Below are 19,966 nucleotides of genomic sequence, written 5' to 3' on the forward strand. Positions count from 1 at the left end.
GTCTGCTCTTGTCGTTAAAGCAGCTGGCAGATAGTAATTAGCCATGCGCTTGTATGAGGTATCATTAAGGTGGCACTACAATGAAAGGATAGTGTGGCGATGATATTTAACTAAGAGTATGTGACTGGGACTCTTCTCCAACTTTGTGAATGCTTCTATGTTTGCTTTAATTGGTGCACAAAACTGAATAACACTTGTACTAACTGGTCTTGCTTGCAGGCATATGAATATTAGCCTACCACTGACAAAATTATACATCAGGGAAGATATTGCAGTGTGCTTTTGGATAATGAATATGATGCCAGTCTTCTTGAATTTGTCGATCTCAGCCTTATAAACCACTTGATTATCTAATTAAAAATAGCCAGTACCAGTCTATTAAAGTTGAATAATGCATACACTATCAATTTTTACCATTCCATTTTGTTTTGACAACTTGCAATTTTTCATGACAATATTGCATGTATGCCATTTTCCATTTACTAGAGGATATTAGCAGCTATTTTTTCTCATTTTCAGTCATGCCATGTCAAGCACTGAAGGTCCCCAAAGCTTTTCCTCCATCTACATCATTATGGTTGACTGTACTTTGAGGATTTAGTACTTGTTCAGTGTTATTTCATTGCCATTAAACCTGAGGGGTTCATGTTCCAGAAGTCGATCACCAGATCTTCCTCCCAGTCCCTATTTCTGGAGAATCCACTAAGACCTGTGCACCATGGGTGGTCCTGCTTGTATTTGAAACACTGGGTGGCAGTGCTTCTGGCATCACAGCAACCTGCACGCCACCACAGGACAGCACTGTAAGAGGAGTGCTGTGAGCTAAAATACAGGCTCCACAAACATAAGGAATGTGTTTCTGTACCATAATCCCTTTCATATATACCTGTAAAAATGGTTTTCTCCCAAGTAGAATATTCGCCATGTTTCGCATTCCCAACTTTATCTAGCACTTAGTTGTCTTTCAGTAAAGATTGATTAAATGAATACATTTAACCTCTACCAAATGGAATTAGCAAGTCATATCACTCCTGTGGTCTATTGGTCTCATGTCTTCCTTCTGTTATGTTTGTTGTATGTATTCATGTACCTCTTTAAGCAAATATCAAACCTGTGTCCATTTATCACTTTCATATCCAACCTGATTTCTATAGTAACTATTTTTACCATTTGAATTGTTTACATGATTGTATTTCGTCCAATGGGCAATAAACATTAAGCATAGTGTTTTATTTATAGTCATAAAAGAGGGTTGTCACTAAAGATCTACTTTATATCAATGTGTATTTTATGGGGTCCATTGAAAACCAAGATATTTAAAAGAGTCAATGTTGTGTTCTTTTATAGAAATCCAGAAAGATGATGATCATTTGCTTGAGCACTTGCAATGTGAAAGATGCATTGACAGAATGGAATGGTGCTACAAATGTAATACATATTCTCAGCATAAAAATAATTTTCCTCCAAAGGAAACTTATGAGATGTTTGGATTACATGAAAAAAATGTAAAATCAGATTTAATCATTCTGGAATTAAATCAGAACAGAAGCAACAAAATACAGAAGATGAGAAAACTTTTCTCCACAGTGAACAAGAGCAATTTAATACTGAAATGAAATTCCCTGAGTGTGAACCACCCAGGTTCATGAAGTCACAGTGCATTCAGCATCAGGAGTCTGATGAAATTGAGAAACTACACACAGGCGATAAATGTGGAACAACCTTCATTGAAGACTCTGTGTTCTATGAACACCAGATTATTGGTATACTAGATAAGACCTACGAATGCAGTCAGTGTGGGCAAATATTCAAGAAAATGTTCAAACTCAATGAACATTATCAAAAAAGTCATGAAGGACAAAAGCTAGGAAAATGCTTGCAATGTGGGAAAAATTTTCACAGTGTATCATACCTCAAGGGACATCAGGAACCTCATGTGGCAGGAATGTCCTATGTATGCAGTGAATGTGGGAAAGGCTTCACTAGGAAGAGTGATCTCACTGCTCATCAGCAAACTCATACTGGAGAGAAACCCCACATATGTGGTGAATATGGAAAAGCCTTTATCAGGAAGACTCTTCTCACTGTTCATCAGCGAACTCATACTGGAGAGAAACCCCATGTATGTGGTGAATATGGCAAAGGCTTTAGCCAGAAGAGTAAATTTACTGTTTATCAGCGAACTCATACTGGTGAGAAATCCTATGTATGTGGTCAATGTGGAAAAACCTTTCTCACGAAGAATGTTCTCACCGTTCATCAGTGAACCCATACTGGAGAGAAACCCCATGTATGTGGTGAATGTGGAAAAGCCTTTATTCGGAAGCATGCTCTCACTGTTCATCAGCGAACTCATACTGGAGAGAAACCCCATGTGTGTAGTCAATGTGGAAAAGCTTTTATCAGAAAGAGTAAAGTTACTGTTCATCAGCGAACTCATACTGGAGAAAACCCCCATGTATGTGGTGAATGTGGAAAAGGCTTTATCCAGAAGACTGCTCTCACTATTAATCAGCAAACTCATAGTGGAGAGAAACCACATAAATGTAGTGAATGTGGCAAAAGCTTCATTCGTAAAGGAAATCTCAAAACTCATATAAAAATTCACAGGAGTAAAACCCTATATATGTGGCAAAGGCTTTATCCAGAAGATTTCTCTCACTGTTCATCAGCTAATTCACACTCGGGAGAAACCCCATGTATGTCATGAATGTGGAAAAGCCTTTATCTGGATGGCTTCTCTTACTGTTCATCAGTGAACTCATACTGGAGAGAAACCCCATATATGTGATGAATGTGGAAAAGCTTTCAGCCAGACACAATGCCTTACAGCACATCAGAGATTTGACAAAAGGAAAAAAGCCCTTTGCATGAATTAAATGTGGAACATCTTATATGTGGACATCAGATCTCGTTAATCATGAGAAATTTTCAACAAGAAAAACTTTCATTGGAGTTAGTGTAACAAAGCTTTCAAAACAAAGGAAGAGGTGCTGGAGTTTGGCCTGGGCCAAGTGTGTGAACGGACAGTTGTGACTTACCATATGGGTACCCGTGTTCTGTGTTGCTGTCCCTCTACTGACATGGCCCACCATCTTGGCGACAGATGACCTTCCAGACTTCCACAGAGTGCATGTTCTTCCTCAGATGCATGAAGGTTCCCTAGACTATACACGGTAGTCCCTGGAGAAGTGCTGACAAGGTGGGGAAACCACAGCTTCTGAGAGGAAAGCCTCACTGCCTTCATTCCCTTGTCTCTGCTGAAACTGAGTTTGTGTCTGGGCTCACACTGAGTTCCCATCACTGTGTAACTTGCACAGTAATACATGGCCGTGACGTCAGGATTCACAGAGCTCAGTTTTAAATTAACCTGGTTCTGGGATGTATCCCTGGTGATGCTGACTCAGTACTGGAGAGCTAGATTATAGTTTGTGCCCCCCATTCTCCCATATTATCCCAATCCACTCCAGATCCTTTCCTGGAGCCCGGTGGACCCAGGTCACATGATAGCTGGTTAAAGACAATCTAGAGACCGCACAAGTGAGAGATAGGGTCTGTGAGGGCCTCACTAGTCCAGGGCCTGACTCTTGTACCTGCACCTGGGCCTATACAGCTGGGGATAGAGAGAAACCCAGTGAGTCATGTGCCCCGATTCTTCACTCCCAGACTTCATGTCTGACTCCCTGAACCACTCACCACCCTGAGTTGCCAGAAAGAGGAAAACCCACACATGCTTCATGTTCATGTGGATAAGATTCGTGACACCCAGAAAATGCTCTCCAGGTGAGAAGGAATATGAATTTAAGTCCTTGCATGTTGTGGTTTTATTTGGGTTCTTGTCAGGCATTTGCGTGTGGGAGGTGCATGGTATGTAAAGGTGGAAAGGGCTGAATGGGGCCCCTGCCTCTGGGACTCACACTAGAAAAGTGATGCTGGTGGAGTCCTTGAGAGAACACAGCCCTCTCTTTGAGGTCTTCACTCTACCAATCATGCGGACATCTGTGCAGATTTTAAGTTTAATGTAGCTTTACATCTATTACCATCAGAAGTACACAGATGATCTGGTGAAATTAAAGACAATCTCTATGCTTACCATGCAATGGAATCAAGACTAGGCCTACCTGAATCTTTTCATTCCTTTGACCACGTAGGGAAACAAGTATATGTCTCCCTAAAACTCCTTTCCCCTATAACATTTCAGAATATTTGGGAAAGGATAAAATATACTGCGTTATAGTCCATGTTTAATATTGGAAAAAAAGTGTTTCCTACCAACAAGGTTATTTGTGGGGAAACAGGAACCCACAGAAGTCTTAAGAAGGTCATATTTCTTCCCATGGATTAGTACCCTCTGTGGGTGATGGGTATTCTGAGCCCCCTGCTGACAGCAACCCATCACATACAGGAGAGGTGTTTCCTGGGCTTACACAGTCTTCCAACTTCTGTGGGGCACACAGTAACATTTTCTCTGGTCATAAGCATTCAGATTGTTGGTCAGGAGTGTTACCTGGAGTTGTCTCTGCAGATTTCCAAACACGGGCACTGGAGCTACCATAGTGGTCAGCACAGCAGCTCTAACTGCAGTCTGTATCCAGGCTCCTGTGGGGCCTAAGCACCCCTGCAAGTCAACTTTCTCCCTGAGGTTATTTTTACCTCTGGTCCCTCAGTGGGAAAAGCTTTAGAGGTAGAGAGTGCTACAAGTTGCAAACACTGTGAGCTGGATACAGTGAAAGGAAGTATGATCTACAGACATAGCTCTTTATACAGATTTTGATATTGAGATGTACGCCACAAAAAATACTGGTAAAGAAAATCTGGCTCAAAGACAAAGATATTCTACAGGATTTAGGCTGCCTTCTTTACAGAGGAACGGGGAAGTATTTAAATCAGGCTTCTATTCAAAATAATTGAAACTGGAACGTTTTAGTTAATTATTTGATGTTAAGGGGAAAGTTTCTAGTCAGAATTATTTTGGGGGTGGTTTTCTGTTATGTTTGATGGGAAATTTTGCAGATGTTTTTAATTGTTGAAAACAATACTCTAATGCCACTGAACTACACCTGAGAAGAATGTTGCAAATAGTATTTTGTTGCATGTTTCATGAGAAAAATATGTTCCAATACATGACAGAAAGTTTTGCACACATAGCTGCAAACGGACAGAAATTCTTGCCAGTACAATATTTCAAAAACTTTAAAATATTGAACAGGAAAGGGATTGTGATATAAACCAATAACTGAATTTACAATAAAAAATTTCATAATGAAATAGTCTATGTTTATTATTTTATTTGATTATTTGTTTTTTGCCCAAACCATCTTATAGTTAGCTGTGGTCGTCATATAATCATTTGTCAATTTCACAGGATTAAGAGTGAAGGGGTGGAGTCTAGCCAGTTAATCAGATCATAGCCAATGTGGCCTCTGTGTTGGAGTGGCCTCCTGAGGATTCTGGGAACTCCTTCATTCCTCCTTGAATGTAGGAGTCTGTCTCTCTCTGTCTCTTTCTGTTGACTTCCTGGGAGACATTGCAGCTGACAAGACATGTGGAACTATGTGAGTGCTCTCAGCTGGAGAAATCACGTGGACCCATGCGAGCGCTGAGATGCTTACAATGCCACCAGATCCAGAAGACTTCCCACCCACTGGCCTGTGCTCTTGCTGCATTTGGCATCATTGCATGTGTTTTGTGAGTCTGAAGAAGACTTTAAAAATACGTATCGGACATATGGTCTAAGATTGGACTTAAGGAATTGATCTGGACTGGGCTGGGATGTTTTCTTGATATTTGAGTTCTCTTGTACATAAAGCTATTTCTCAAGGACGTGAGTGTCTATGAATTTGTTTCTCTAGTCTACCCATAGTAACATAGATATCATATCATCCCACTGTTCCATCACATCAAGCAGGAGGAAAACATCTTTCTTGAACTTTTTAATATCGGCTCCCTTTTACCCCACCCATTGCCCCACTGTATCTCCAAGAAATCCTTGTTTGTCTTGCTGCCTCTATACATTTATCAATTCTGGGTTCGTATACTGTTAAACAGAAAGACACATAACAAAACTCAAGAGAATTACCCCCAATTGCAAAATACATCTGAGGTGAACCCAAAAGGAATTGCAAGTTGAGGAAGAAGGCAGTCCAAGTGTACTCTTCTGTCCTTCCCTGGAGTCCAGGACTGAACCAGTTGTGTTTAGGATCAATTATGTCAGTCTGGCTCCTGGGATGTGGTGACCTTGCTGGATCACTGCCTTTCCAGGGGCTTCTGTGTTCAAACATACTCTTTAGGTCTGGTGTCCTACAGCCTGCCCCTTCTACCTTTGGTTGAACACATGCTAACATTCCCCAAACTGATTGTTAAATATATTACAAGGAATACAAACGACGACGACAAAACTAACTCCCTGCCTTCCAGTAGATTCTCCCTCATAGCACAGCCCTATTTTGTCATCTTTGCTGGTGAGGAGGGAACACTGTTCTTTTAGCAGCTCAAACGAAGGATGCTTACAAAACAACATCCCTGCACTGGCCGCAAAGTGAGACTGCTGGCTGGGGGTAGTGAGACCCGTTACTGATGAGCCAGCTCCATCTCTTCTCTGTGTGTGCAAAGTACTGTTGCATGCAGTATTTGTTGGTAAACTGTGCTTTTGCTGGGGACCGCAGACAATGGTTTAACAGATTCATGCTGTTAAGTTGACCTTACATTACAATAGAGGGGGATACTATTGGAAGGAAGAATAAGGCTATTTTTGTACATCTACCTTTAAATTGAAGCAAAGCAAGTGAAAAAATATATTTAAAAGGAAAGCTAAGTGTTGGATCGGCCCTGTGAACAGCTCACTGCTGTGGGATTGCCAAATTTGCAGGTAGGTAGCTGGGTTGGGGCCTGGGATATAATACCAGGTGTCCTTTAAATTGGTTTATCCACAGAGAGCACAGCTGTGCTCTCAATCATGCCGTCGGAGTTCACAGCACCTTCCTGTGCTTTGCTTCCCTTGCAGGTGCTGTGGCAACTCCCGGCCGAACTGTTGGTACTTCAGGATCATCCCACAGAAGCCTGCAGAGACAACTGGAGGCTTGATGGTGAACCACAAGGTCTGCAGAGGGAGGAGAGCTCCCACTGGTGATAATCCCTAGCTATGCCCAGCTCCTTCCTGCAGATGATTAGATCAGGCCACGTGGAGAGAGTCTCAGCACTGGGGAAACAGGAGTGCTTGGAATCTGCCAGGTGCAGGGCTAGGTGTCGGTGGAGGTGTTTCTATATTGCTTTGAGAAAGGAATCACAAAATGCCTCACCGTGCTAGTAGAAATAGGACCTGGTATTTCCAGGTTTCCGGCACTTGTACTGCACAGGCCAGGTACCTTTCAGAACTGGTGCCCAGACTGTAGCCTGATCCACTTCTGAATGTACACTCCTCCCTGGGCCATTCATTGTAATAGAAAATTGACACCCCAGGACCACGCATAAACAGCGGATAATTCTGAGCTGTTTAGGAAACCACTGTTATAAGCACAATAAAAGTGCACTCTTCTAAAAATAATTCACAGGGTACATAAGGGACTGTAGTGGATTGGTTATACTCCTCCCTTGCCCCAAACCACAATAACCTCTGGAAATACAGACTGGTATCTCTCATGAATATAGATGCCCAAATCCTCAACAAAGCCCTGGTCAATAGAATCCAACAGCATATAAATTTATTTTAAAAGACCAATATTCTCAGGTCAATGAATCAGGACAGAAAACCCAACAATAAAAACATCCACATACAATTGATTTTTACATTGGCCCAAAAGACATTAAATGGGAAGCAGGTGCCCTCCTCAATAAATGGTGCTGGAAAATCTGGATAACCACCTGCAGAAGAATGAAATGAAATATCTCATTCTATGTACTAAAATAACTCCAGGTGGATTAAACACCTACATGTAAAATCCAGAGCTAGCAGGATCATTAGTCCAGGGAATACATGGGTTGGCAGAATTAACAAAAGAAACATACTCCATAGAAGGTAACATAGATGAATGGGACCTATGAAAAAGAAAACACTTGTGTAAATCAATAGAGTTTATTTAATAAAAGAGTAAAAAGAGAGCCCACAGACTGGAAAAGGATATTTAGTAATGACACATCATATAAAAGACTAATGATTAAGATCCACAGAATTTTACAAGGTTATAGCAAGAAAAAAACTTTTGATAAGATGGGCTAAAGACCTGAACAAACAATTCATACAAGATGATAGATAAATGGCTAATAAACACATGTGGAAATGTTCTAGGTCTGTAGTCATTCAGGAATTGGAAATCAAAACAACAATGTGATACCAACTAAAGCCCAGTAATGTATCCCAATTTAAAAACAAAACATAACAGAACAATAAAGGGTGGACAGGGTCTGGTGGGATAAGGACTTTTGTACAACTGCTAGTAGTCATGTAAATATGTACAGCCACTATAGAAGGAGATATGGCGATACCTAAAACATATGGAAATTGAACTACCATCTGACTCACCAATACCATTACTGGGCATATACCCCAAAGAAATAAGAAAGAGATGACGAACAGACATGTGTTCCCCCATGATCATTGCAGCACAGTTCACAATAGCACGAAGCTGGAAACAGCCTAAATTCCCATCAAGAGAAAAGTGGATACATTAAAAAAACAAAAAAAACAACTGATGTAAACACACAAATAATATGAATCCCTAAAAAGCAGCATTGAAACACTTCAAGTCGTGGAAGGATCTGGAAGACATGCTTAGTGAAGTTAGTCAAGCACAAAAGGACAAATGCTATTTAAGTTCACTCCACTTGGAAAAAGTCGCAGAAAGGGCACAAGCTCAAGTTTGCACGTCATCAGGCCCTCTGGCTAGGAGCTAGATCGCCTGGGAAAGAGCTGGACCAGTGCCATGAACCACAAATCCTCTGGTCAAGGTAAGTATAGTGGAGGTCATTTGGCCAGAGGACACTTCCTGATCTCCTGATAGCTGGGATCCATTGGTGGGGGAAAGGGGGCAGGATGCTGAGTAGTAGCAATATGGATCTGGGGTGAGGTCCCCTGGAGAGGGTGGTGGCCCTCTCAAAGGGGTGAGGCTTAGTGATGGTAGGGCGTGGGCAGGACTGAAGAGGGGAGATGGAACAGTCAATTTTGGGTGAACGTAAGTGCGTGTCTGCTCGGGTGTGGGAAAGGAGAGCTGACAGCCAAGTGGAGTAAGGAGAGACTGCAGGTGCTCTTCGGATCAACAGGTAGGGAGGGTATTTCATGACTTGCACTCGGAGAGCAGAGCTGACTTAGGACTCTGGGGTTACCTGCGAAGCCAGGTCAGATGTCACAGAACAGTGGGAAACTGAATCCTGACTCTCAGAGTACAAGTCATGCTGCAGAGCTGCTTCTGTGGGATCCCCAAATGGGAACTCCACTGGGGGAACTGGATTCTACCCCAGACTCACTGTAACCTGAGGAATTAAGCTGGAAAACACATGGTGTCTGGGGTTGAAGAAAATAGCTGTACCAAGAGCTGTCTACTATTGGTTGTCTAACAAACAAGTCTTGGTACAGCAAGTGTGCTGTGTTAAGACGTATTATCCTGGCAACTGTGTGGCTGTTCTGTTGCAGTCTGCTTATACTCATCTACATTAGGCTGTTTCTCACAGGTGTGCCGCCATTGGAGCTCACCGTCTTGAAGCAGTGTTATTTGTTTGGTTATTTTTCAGAAAATGAAACCTAGGGATGTTGTGCCCACAGGGAAAGAAAGCATAACAAGGTTTTAGGGTGCTTGAAGGGTGGAGGAGAAAAAAGGGAGATGATTTCAAGAAGTCTAGGAAGGAACCCTATCATTTGGAAAACATGTATGAGTATGCAAGAAATTGCACAATTCGTTTGGACAGAATTGAACTATGGAACAATATGACCTATACAGTGGTTGCCAAGTTAAATAATTTTAATTTTATCAAATAAAAGGTAATAAAGTAATAGATCAAGGAATGGGTTTGGGGCTTGCACTAAATCCTATCCCCAATTTAAGGACTATCAGTTCGAGCCCACAGGACGATGGCAACGTAGTGACACATGCCAGGGGGACTCTGCAGAATCCAGCCCAGGAGAGTTGCTTAGAGGGAAATTCAACGCTGCTGGATTGCAGGAGGTGCATCATAAAGATAAGTAGGCGCATATCCACTGGGTTTTGAAGGGCTGTGGGTTTTGGCTTACATCACTGGAAGCCGCCGGGGGCTTGACCTTAGCCCAGCCGCTGTAACTGCTGGAGCCGGGACCATTTGGAGCCCAGCCAATGTATCTGCCGGAGCCGGGGCCATTTGGAGCCTGTAGCAGGGCTTGGTCTAAACACAGCCACAGTTTTCCCCTGCCTGCCTCAGGGCAGGGACAGGACCCTGGCAGCTCCACCAGCAGGGATCAGGGTTCAGCTACATTGTTGCTTCTGTTTATATCTCTGCTCTCTATTCCAATACAGCCGTGGAGGGCTGCACAGGAGCTTTTTCATGTCATGGCCACAGCTTGCGGTGCCTACGTGGTCTGAGCAGGGACTAAACCCAACACCCCACAGCCCAACAGGCAGGGATCAGGGTTCAGCTACACTGCTGCATCTGTTAACATCTCTGCTCTGTGTCCCCCCACTTCTTTGGGGGCTGCTCAGCAGCTTTCTTGCGACTCTTGGGGCTCAGCTGTGGATAGCAGCTGGGGCTTGGGGCAGGGAGTAAGCCCTTGTAGCTCCACAGGCAGGGAGTGGGACTCAGCTACATAGTTGCTTTTGCTTCCCTCACTTCCCTATACCCCTGCAGAGTCTAGTCTAACATTTTAATTTTTCTCCCCCTGCTCTTTATTCCTACCCTGCTCTCTCATGCTCCATTGCAGACATATGGGGCACTCCCATTGCCCTAGGGCATTTGCGCCTTGGCCACACCCAGCTAGGTGAGCTCCACCCTGCTTAGATAGCCAAAGGCTAGGGAAAGGCCTGCTTGCTCTCTAGGGGATACTCCTCAGACTTCTCACCAGGGAGTTCCTGCCTGAGTACCTGGGGACATAAGGCAGCTCAGCCAACACTTTTCAACATTCAAACCAATAACAGGAACATCAGCCCAGCCTGTGCAACACTGGGGCAGGCAGCCGACCTGCCATCTGGGGTACTCCCCTGATAGGGAAGCCACAGGAAGATAAAGTGGTAGGTTAATACCATAGCAAAATCAGCTGTAGGCAGTTCGAAGAAGCATTCCTGTAAGTCTTCCAGAGAGAGACTAGAAAATGGCACCTGGTCCCTCTAAAATAACTCAACGCAAAAAGCCATCACCCCTAACGACTTCAACGAAAAAAACAGGAGAAAAAAAGACAAAGGCAGAAGATGACCTGAACATAACAACATACATAGAAGAAGCAGACATTGAGATGCCACTCAAAGAAACTCAGAATGCTGCTTGGAGCCATGCAGGATATGAGGGAAACAATACAGAAAAAGGATGAAACGATACAGGAGCTTAGCGAGGAGATAATGAAAAACAATAGCACAATCATGTTCCTTGAAAATTGATTGGAGGAATCAGAGAACCCTATCATGTCTTGGAGGACAGCCAAGCAGACTTTAATAAACGTGAACAAAAATCTAACAAGAGCATCAGAGAAGCTGAAGAAAACCTAAGAGCTATGTCTGATGCTATGAAGCAGAACATTAGAATTATTGGCCTACCGGAGGAAGACACAACAAAGAATCATCTGCTACAATAGCGAGAGAATTCTTGGAGGAAAACTTGCCCAGCCTAATGAATGAAAACCAGGCAACCATCCAGGAGGCTGAAAGAACACCAGCATGACAGGACCCCAAGATGAAATCACCAAGGCACATAATAGTTAAACTATCCAACTTTGAGGAAAAGGAGAAAATCATGACAGCAGCCAGGGAAAAACAAGCAGTCACATATAAAGGTTCCCACATAAGGATATGCTCAGACCTATCAGCAGAAACTATGAAAAAAAGGAGAGAGTGGAGTAACATTACTCCAAAAATTGAAGGAAAACAACGCAAATCCAAGAATATCTACCCAGCCAAATTATCGATCAAGATCGATGGAGAAGTAAAAGTCTTCCCAGACAAGGAAAAACTCAAAAATTACATTACAACAAACCCAGCCTTACAAAAGATCCTCGCCGACTCAGTATGGGCAGATGAACAACACTCACCAAGCACAAATAAGAGACCAATACATAGAACAACTTCACCCAGAGCACAACAAGGAGAAAAGAGACCCCAAGATAGCATTGGTTTAAGGATGGAAAGAAGTCAAGAATGATACACACAAAAAACACACACTAATGAGAAAGGAAAGTAGGAAAACTCCCAACACAAAAGGTATAAAATGGCATCACAGAGTCCACAGATGGAGATAATAACCCTGAAATCAGTGGCCTGAACTCAGGCATTAAAAGACTGAGACTAGCAGAATGGCTTAGAAAACACAACCCATCCATTTGCTGCCTACAGGAGACACATCTCAAGGCTACAGACAAAAATAGGCTGAGAATCAAAGGCTGGAGAAGGACCTACCAAGTACACAGCAATACAAAAAAAGCAGGGGTTGCAATCCTAATCTCGGAATAAATTGACCTCAAAGTACAAACCATAAAAAGAGATAAGGAAGGATACTATCTAATGCTCAAGGGAATCATAGACAATGAACCACTAAGCATTGTAAACATATATTCCCTGAATGAGAGACCAGCTGAATATGTCAACCAAACACTCCAAAAGATTAAGAAAAAATCACAGACCCGACAATTATAGTAGGTGACTTCAACACACCACTCTGAGAAAGATAGATCACAGGGAAAGAAACTCAACTATGATGCACATACCGGCTTGGGAGGAACTGGAGGAAATCATGCTAAGTGAAGTAAGTCAGGTACAAAAGGAAAAGTAAAACATGATCCTGCTGAGGCAAATATTAAAAAAAATGCTAATGTGGCATAGGGGAAAAAGTTACTATATACTAACATTTTTGGGTTGAAGACTGTGTAGTATGGCAGAGACCAGATCAAAACCAGGGATGCACATAGTAGACAACTGGGGAGGAGGTGGGGAAAGAAAAATAAAAGGATGAATATAAGGAAGAAAAGGTGAGCTGGGGCATGGGGCACTAACCCACCCAAGGGGAGGGTATTGTTTATATCTCCACAGGGAAAGTGGGACCAGACTTCCACCCAGTGCCGCGAGGTGTGAATGCAGCATTCCGGAGTGGAGTAGGGAACCAGTGAAGAGGTCTGGGAGGCTGGCCCCAACACCAAAAATTAAGTGGATTCCTGCCCCTCCCCCAAGAAGAATTTGTTTCAAAGGACGACATTGATTCTACAGCTCGGGCAGAAGGATATATCGGATCAGAGCACACGGGCGCAGATGAAGGGGAGGAGGAGAGAGTGGAGCACAGACTTGCCCACCAGGCCGTGAGGATGATGTTCCTGATTAGAGCAGCCAGTCCACAGAGAGGACAACATGGCCCCCACTATAAGACATGATACCCCTCAGTGACCAATGGCGCTACCGGAGAAAGCATCAGAGACACAGTGTGCGGATTGCACCTGACCTGATCCGACCACACTGAGGCAAATCACTGGGAGAGTTCAGCGGAACAGCAAGGGAATGGAGTGGCAAGGTCCCCAGGGAATGCTGAAAGTGGATTTGGGGCCAGGGCGTGGTGCCCATATAGACTGGACTGGAAAACACTCCTAAAGGCCAACAAACGAACCTTGAACTAACTACAAGCTTTTCTATCTTGATGTGTTTTGTTTTGTTCTTTGTCAGTGGTTTTTTGTTGTTTTGTTGTCTGGCTGTATACTGTTGCTTTGTTTTCCTCTGTCTTATTTTTGTGCATGTTATTATCTCCACAGGTTTGTCTACATGAGACAGGCTGGATGAACTATCTGGAGGAAAAACAAAGGGACCGACAGTTCTGGGGGTACCTGGGATAGGGGGAGATTGGCCGTAAAGAAGTGGTGTTAACAAACCCAGGGACAAGGGAGCAACATGGGATTCAAATTGGTGGCGAGGTGGGGAGTGGCTGGCCTGGTAGGGAATGATAAGGGCAAGGTTACTTAAAGAAGAGGTATAGCTGTAAGCCAGGTGGGGATGGAGCATGATAGTGGGGCAGGAGGAAAGTCAAGGGAAATAGAGGAAAGAACTAGGAGGCAAAGTGCATTTGTAGAGGTCTAGACAAAGACATGTACATGCAAATATATATATGAGGATGGGGAAATAGATCTATGTGTCTATATTTATAGGTTTAGTATTAAGGTGGCAGAAGGACCTTGGGCCTCTACTGAAGCACTCCCTCAATACATGAATAGTTTCTTCTATTAAATTGTCATTCTATGATCCTCACCCTCCCGACACAATTGCTGAAGCCAAAGCATTTGAACAAGTAAATATGAAGAAAGTTGATGGTGCCCGGCTATCAAAAGAGATAGCGTCTGGGGTCTTAAAGCCTTGAAGGTGCACAAGTGGCCATCTAGCTCAGAAGCAACAAAGCCCACATGGAAGAGCACATCAGCTTGTGTGATCACGTGGTCCCGAAGGGATCAGTTTTCAGGTATCAAAGAGCAAAAAATCATATCATTGGCTGCACAGCTCCATGATACGATTGTCGAGGACAAACGGGTGCATAAGCAAACGTGGCGAAGGAATCTGATGATGCCCGGCTATCAAAAGAGATAGTGTCTGGGGTCTTAAAGCCTTGAAGGTGAGCAAGCGGCCATCTAGCTCAGAAGCAATAAAGCCCACACGGAAGAAGCACACCAGCTTGTGTGATCACGAGGTGCCAAAGGTATCAGGAATAAGGCATCATCATAAAAAAAACCCAAAAACTTAACATCGTGAATGAAGGAGGAAGTGTAGAGTGGAGACCCAAAGCCCATTTGTCGGCCACTGGAGATCCCCTCACAGAGGAGTCTAGGGGAGGAGATGAGTCAGTCAGGGTGCGATGTAGCACCAATGAAGTATACAACTTTCCTCCAGTTCCTAAATGCTTCCTCCACCCCACCCCCCAACTATCATGATCTGAAATCTACCTTGATAGAGCAGAGGTTGTACACTGGTGCATATAGGAGCTGGAGGCACAGGGAATCCAGGGTGGATGATACCTTCAGGACCAGGAGTGTGAGGTGCGATACTGGGAGGGTAGAGGGTGAGTGGGCTGGAAAGGGGAAACCGATTACAAGGATCTACATGTGACCTCCTCCCTGAGGGACAACAGAAAAGGGGTGAAGGGAGACGCTGGATAGGGCAAGATATGACAAAATAATAATTTAAAAATTATTAAGGGCTCATGAGGTAGGGGTAGCAGGGAGGGAGGGGAAAAAAGAGGATCTGATGCAAAGGGCTTAAATGGAGAGCAAATGCTTTGAAAATGATGAGGACAAAGAATGTACAGATGTGCTTTATACAATTGATGTATGTATACGTATGAATTGTGATAAGAGTTGTATGAGTAATAAAATGTTAAAAAAAGAAAGTAATCTAAGAAGTTGTCCTAAATATAGAAGAGCACGGAAATAATATTTGTGAAAGCCTTATTAATTCCCTGTAGTGTGAAGATGCCTTAATACTGCATGCCATAAGGTAGTCTGACTTGAAAAACGTACTGATGAAGATCAGAGACTGGTGCCTTAACTACAGAATACAGCTCGATGAAAGAAAACCAAAATCCTCACTATAGGACCAATACAAATTACCATGAAAAATGGAGATATCATTGAAGTTGTCAAGGATTTCATTTCACTTGGACCTCAATCAATATACACAGAAGCCATAGACAAGTGATGTGTTTCCCTGGGCATATTTGTTTCCCAGGACCTCTTTAAACATTTAAAAAGCAGTGTCTATTTGAGAACTAATATTTACCAGATCCAAGCTATTTTATTTTTAATTGTCTCATATGCCACTGAAAGTTGAAAAATGAATGAGGCTGTTTAAAAGTAAAATGATGCATTTTAATTATAGTGCTAGTGAAGAACTTGATAGTTTGATGCACTGTCAATTGTAGCTTAGAAGTTGTACAATTATAATGCTTGTCATAAATGGATACTATGAAAATTTCATTTTAAGTATATTAGAAATTTGTTGAGAGATCTGTCCATTAAAGGACATCATGCTTGATAAAGCAAAATATCATTGAAAAAAGGATGAACTTCAACAACATAGAACATCACAGTAACTGCAACTAAGCTCAAACTTGACAACTGTGAGAAGGAAGCAGGACCCATATGTGTTTCATTCTTTTTTTTCTCTAACATTTCTATGAGAGTGACATGATTTAATTTGACTTAAACAGCAAAATGCAATGCCAATGACAAACATTTTGCTTGATGCATAGTTAATTAAATTTTTCCCTTTACATATTGGCACCTGATAAGGATACCATTTAATACCACTTTTATTTAATAATATGCTGCAAGTCTTTATGGCAGTTATTGATCAACAAGTGTCTAATAAAAGCTGACAATGGTAGCAAAGATGTAAAACTGTAATTGGAGATGGTATCACTCTAAACATGGACAATCCAAGGCCCTACAAGAAAATCATTGCATCCAAATGAAATGTTCAGCAATTTCACAGGCCATAGGTCAATATAGAAAAGTCCATTTGGATTCCGTGTACCAACAGAGAACGCTCTGGAAAGGAATTCAAGAAAATAATACCATTTACAAGAGCCACCTATAAGATAAAATGGAAAAAACCTGGGCAGAAAAACAAACATCTGTACAAAGAAAACCTTAAAAACAGTACTACAGGATACCATAAGACATAAAGTGAAAAATTAGCCATACTCTTTAATAGGGAATTTTACTTTGTGAAAATATCAAACACACCACAAGTGATCTATAATTATAATGCAATTCTGATTCAGATCCCAGCATCTTTCTGAAAAGTTGAAAAAGAAAGGGAAGAGATTCTATACCTAGAAGCTCTGATGGTGTAGTGGATTATACAATGGGCTACTAGCTGCATGGTCCTCAGTTAAAAACTGCCAGCTACTCTTTCGGAGTAAGATGATCCTGAAAAGTTTTATGATCTCAGAAATCCAAAACGGCCAGTTAGCCCTTGTCCAATAGTAGTGGTTCTCAGCCTTTCAAATGCCATGACCCTTTCATACAGTTCCTCATGTTATGTTGTGGAGAACCCACACCATAAAATTATTTTCTTTGCTACTTCATGAATGTAATTTTGCTACTGTTAAGAATTGTAATATAAATATCTGATATGCAGGATGCATTTTCTTTGTTACAAATTGAACATAATGAAAGCATGGTGATTAATCACAAAAACAATATGTAATTATGTATTGTGAAATATTTATTTCTGATTACAAATAAATGAAATTTTGTCTTGAAGCATGGTGTAGCATGGTTAACAGTCTTTAATATAATGATAATAAACTGCATTGCTACATTTTGCGACTGTATGCATAAAAAGCCAGCGTGCGTGCAAATGCTGAGAAACCTTCCTTCTCACCAGATCAGAAGTTCTCAGTCTTTGCAAGAGCACAACGAAGTCTACTTTGGTATTTAGACTTGATAACCAAAAAGCTGGAAAGCCCTGTTTCACAGATATGTTGTTGGAAATGGAAGAAGATGGTCTCAGATAGGTATATGACTGCCAACACTTGATCCAGAATTTTGTAACTGGCATTGTAGCGAAATCAGTTTGTGCTGACTCACTGTTAATGAGTTCAATGAACACTTCTTGAACTGTCTCCGGAGCATCTTCATCTTTGACTGTGAATGGGTGTCTAGCAAGTGCAAATGGAATGTCAGGTAGATTTGGAAAGTACAATGAAATTTTATCTGCAAGCATGTGCAAGTGTTCTTTCATAGGAATGACCATCGTCATTCTTTTGTATGGTTCAATGTCATGTTCCTCAAAAAAAGCAGATACAACATATAAATTTTATTTTCATCCTTTTTTTTGTGCCAAAGCTAAAGTTTCATTTGGAATGATCAGATCTTTTCAGAAAATCAAGTCATGTTGCATTTGTTCCTCACAGTGATCAATTTAACTCATTCAAGATGGAAAATGTGTCAACCAAGTAAGCTATTTTCTGTAGTTTACTTTGATCGCTGAAAAGTGCTTTGAACTGCGTTGTTGCCTTCTGATTTTAAAATGCTTTGAGTTCATCACAAAGCTCAAAAACACGTTTTAAAACGTTTACTCTTAACAACCATCTTACTTCCGTGTTAAATAGCAGAGCATTATTGTGCTCATCCATCTCGTTCTGCAGTTGCAGTCAACTGTTTAAAGTGCTCGCCTTTACAAAATTGACAGAACTTATGACACTATTCATTATTTCTTGTAACTCTTGTGGAAGCATCTCATTGCTAATATTTGCCGATGAATCATACAGTGAAGTCCGTTGACTTTTAGTGACTCATTCAGTACCAAACGTTGAAATGCAGGTAGGCATCCTAGCATAGCTGGAGCACCATCTGAGTAAACTCCATAAACTTTTCCCAAGAGATCTTATGCTCTTTCAGAAATGAACCTACTGTGTCAAATACATCATCTGCAGTAGTTGTTGTTTCAAGAGGTTTGCAAAAAAGAAACTCTTCTTTAAAGTTGCCATCATTAATATACCTCAGGTAAACCAGTAACTGGGACCAGGTTGCAATGTCTGTAGATTCATCAAACTGGATGCTAAATATTGGAAGTGACTGGATGCTAAATATTGGAAGTGGAGCAGATTTAATTTCCGGGATGACCTGATAAAGGATATCAGCAAACTTGTCACCTATTCTTCTGCGGACAGTATCATTAGATAAGGAAATTGACTCAATTTCATAACAAGTTTGTGTCCAATCATAACTCAAACAATGACTTTGGTCACTTGCAACAATAAATCCTCAGCAATGGTGTGAGGTTTCATAGCTCTGGCAACTCTGAGTGCCACCAAGTATGAAGCTTCATTGGCTGTTAACGTTTGGTTTGTGGTTTTGCCACCAGTGTCAAGTCTGGCTTTCTTGAGTCCATGAGCTTTGCTTCTAAAATAGTTGGTATAATTGTTGGCAAACACAGATGCTTGCTAACAAAATGGCGTTATAGTTTCTTTGGCTTCATATATTCAGCTGATAGAACTTCACAACAAATAACACATTGTGATTCCTCAATTCCTGCTGTAAATATTGAGATAAATACATACTGTAAAAAATCCTCGCTATATTTTATTTTGTTAACATTCTTCTCTACATGATTCATTGTCATGGCATGGTTTTCTAATGAAAATAATATAAAACAATCGCTTTAATAATACAAAAGGTGATACATGGCACAGTTCAGTCAATAGAGTTCGTTAAAGTTTCCTGTGATTTACCATTCTGTGGTTTTGGTTTGTTTGTGTTTTTTTTACATACCTGTTACTCTCACAAGGGAGTAGTATTCATATCAACCATAGCTGAATTTAACAAGACCAATCAGCATCAGGATTAAGTTGCCATGGTACAGATATCCCATATTTTTGCAGTAGTTGATGATTTCACGGTACAGGATTTTACATTTACCCAATAATTATAATTCATGAAGTGTCGTTTTACCTCCAATACTACTGCTTTCAACACAGTAGCTGCTTTTAGCAGAGTAGCTAACTGCTTTCAACAAAGCAACTGATCTCTACAGAGTAGCTGCTCTCTGCACATGTGTTACTTGTCCGCTTAAGCACATTATGGTGCCAACCCTTTCACATACACTTGTATTTGTATGGGGTAGGCGCGATGATGTCATCACACCAGTTACCCATATGTGGGTGTATCTGCACGAGTGCATACCCACCTGGAGATGGATGGAGGAGTGGTGTCTTGATTTCTAAGACCATTGGAAAATGTGTTTACTGATGATCTTAGGTGATCACTGTGAAAGGGTTGTGCTAGTCTGGGCACTTTAGAGAAACAAATCTACAGAAATTCATGTATAAG

The 19,966-nt window shown here is 41.6% G+C and overlaps 1 long non-coding RNA gene across 9 annotated transcripts in view; it reads left to right on the forward strand.

Annotated features, from left to right (window-relative positions):
• Positions 1–17,307, forward strand: part of LOC142436629 (uncharacterized) — an 80,214-nt gene extending 62,907 nt beyond the window's left edge. For 7 of the 9 annotated variants that reach the window (XR_012782040.1, XR_012782038.1, XR_012782039.1 and 4 more), the window contains one exon: positions 1,348–2,437. This is a non-coding gene — a long non-coding RNA (uncharacterized LOC142436629). Of the gene's footprint in view, positions 1–1,347; positions 2,438–7,003; positions 7,098–13,190 lie in introns of those variants that run through there. The other 2 variants (XR_012782033.1, XR_012782037.1) reach the window with 2 other exon arrangements.
• Positions 17,308–19,966: the final 2,659 nt, after the last annotated feature.

Source organism: Tenrec ecaudatus, unplaced genomic scaffold (genome assembly GCF_050624435.1).
Source record: "Tenrec ecaudatus isolate mTenEca1 unplaced genomic scaffold, mTenEca1.hap1 Scaffold_501, whole genome shotgun sequence".
Classification (NCBI taxonomy): Eukaryota; Metazoa; Chordata; class Mammalia; order Afrosoricida; family Tenrecidae; genus Tenrec; species Tenrec ecaudatus.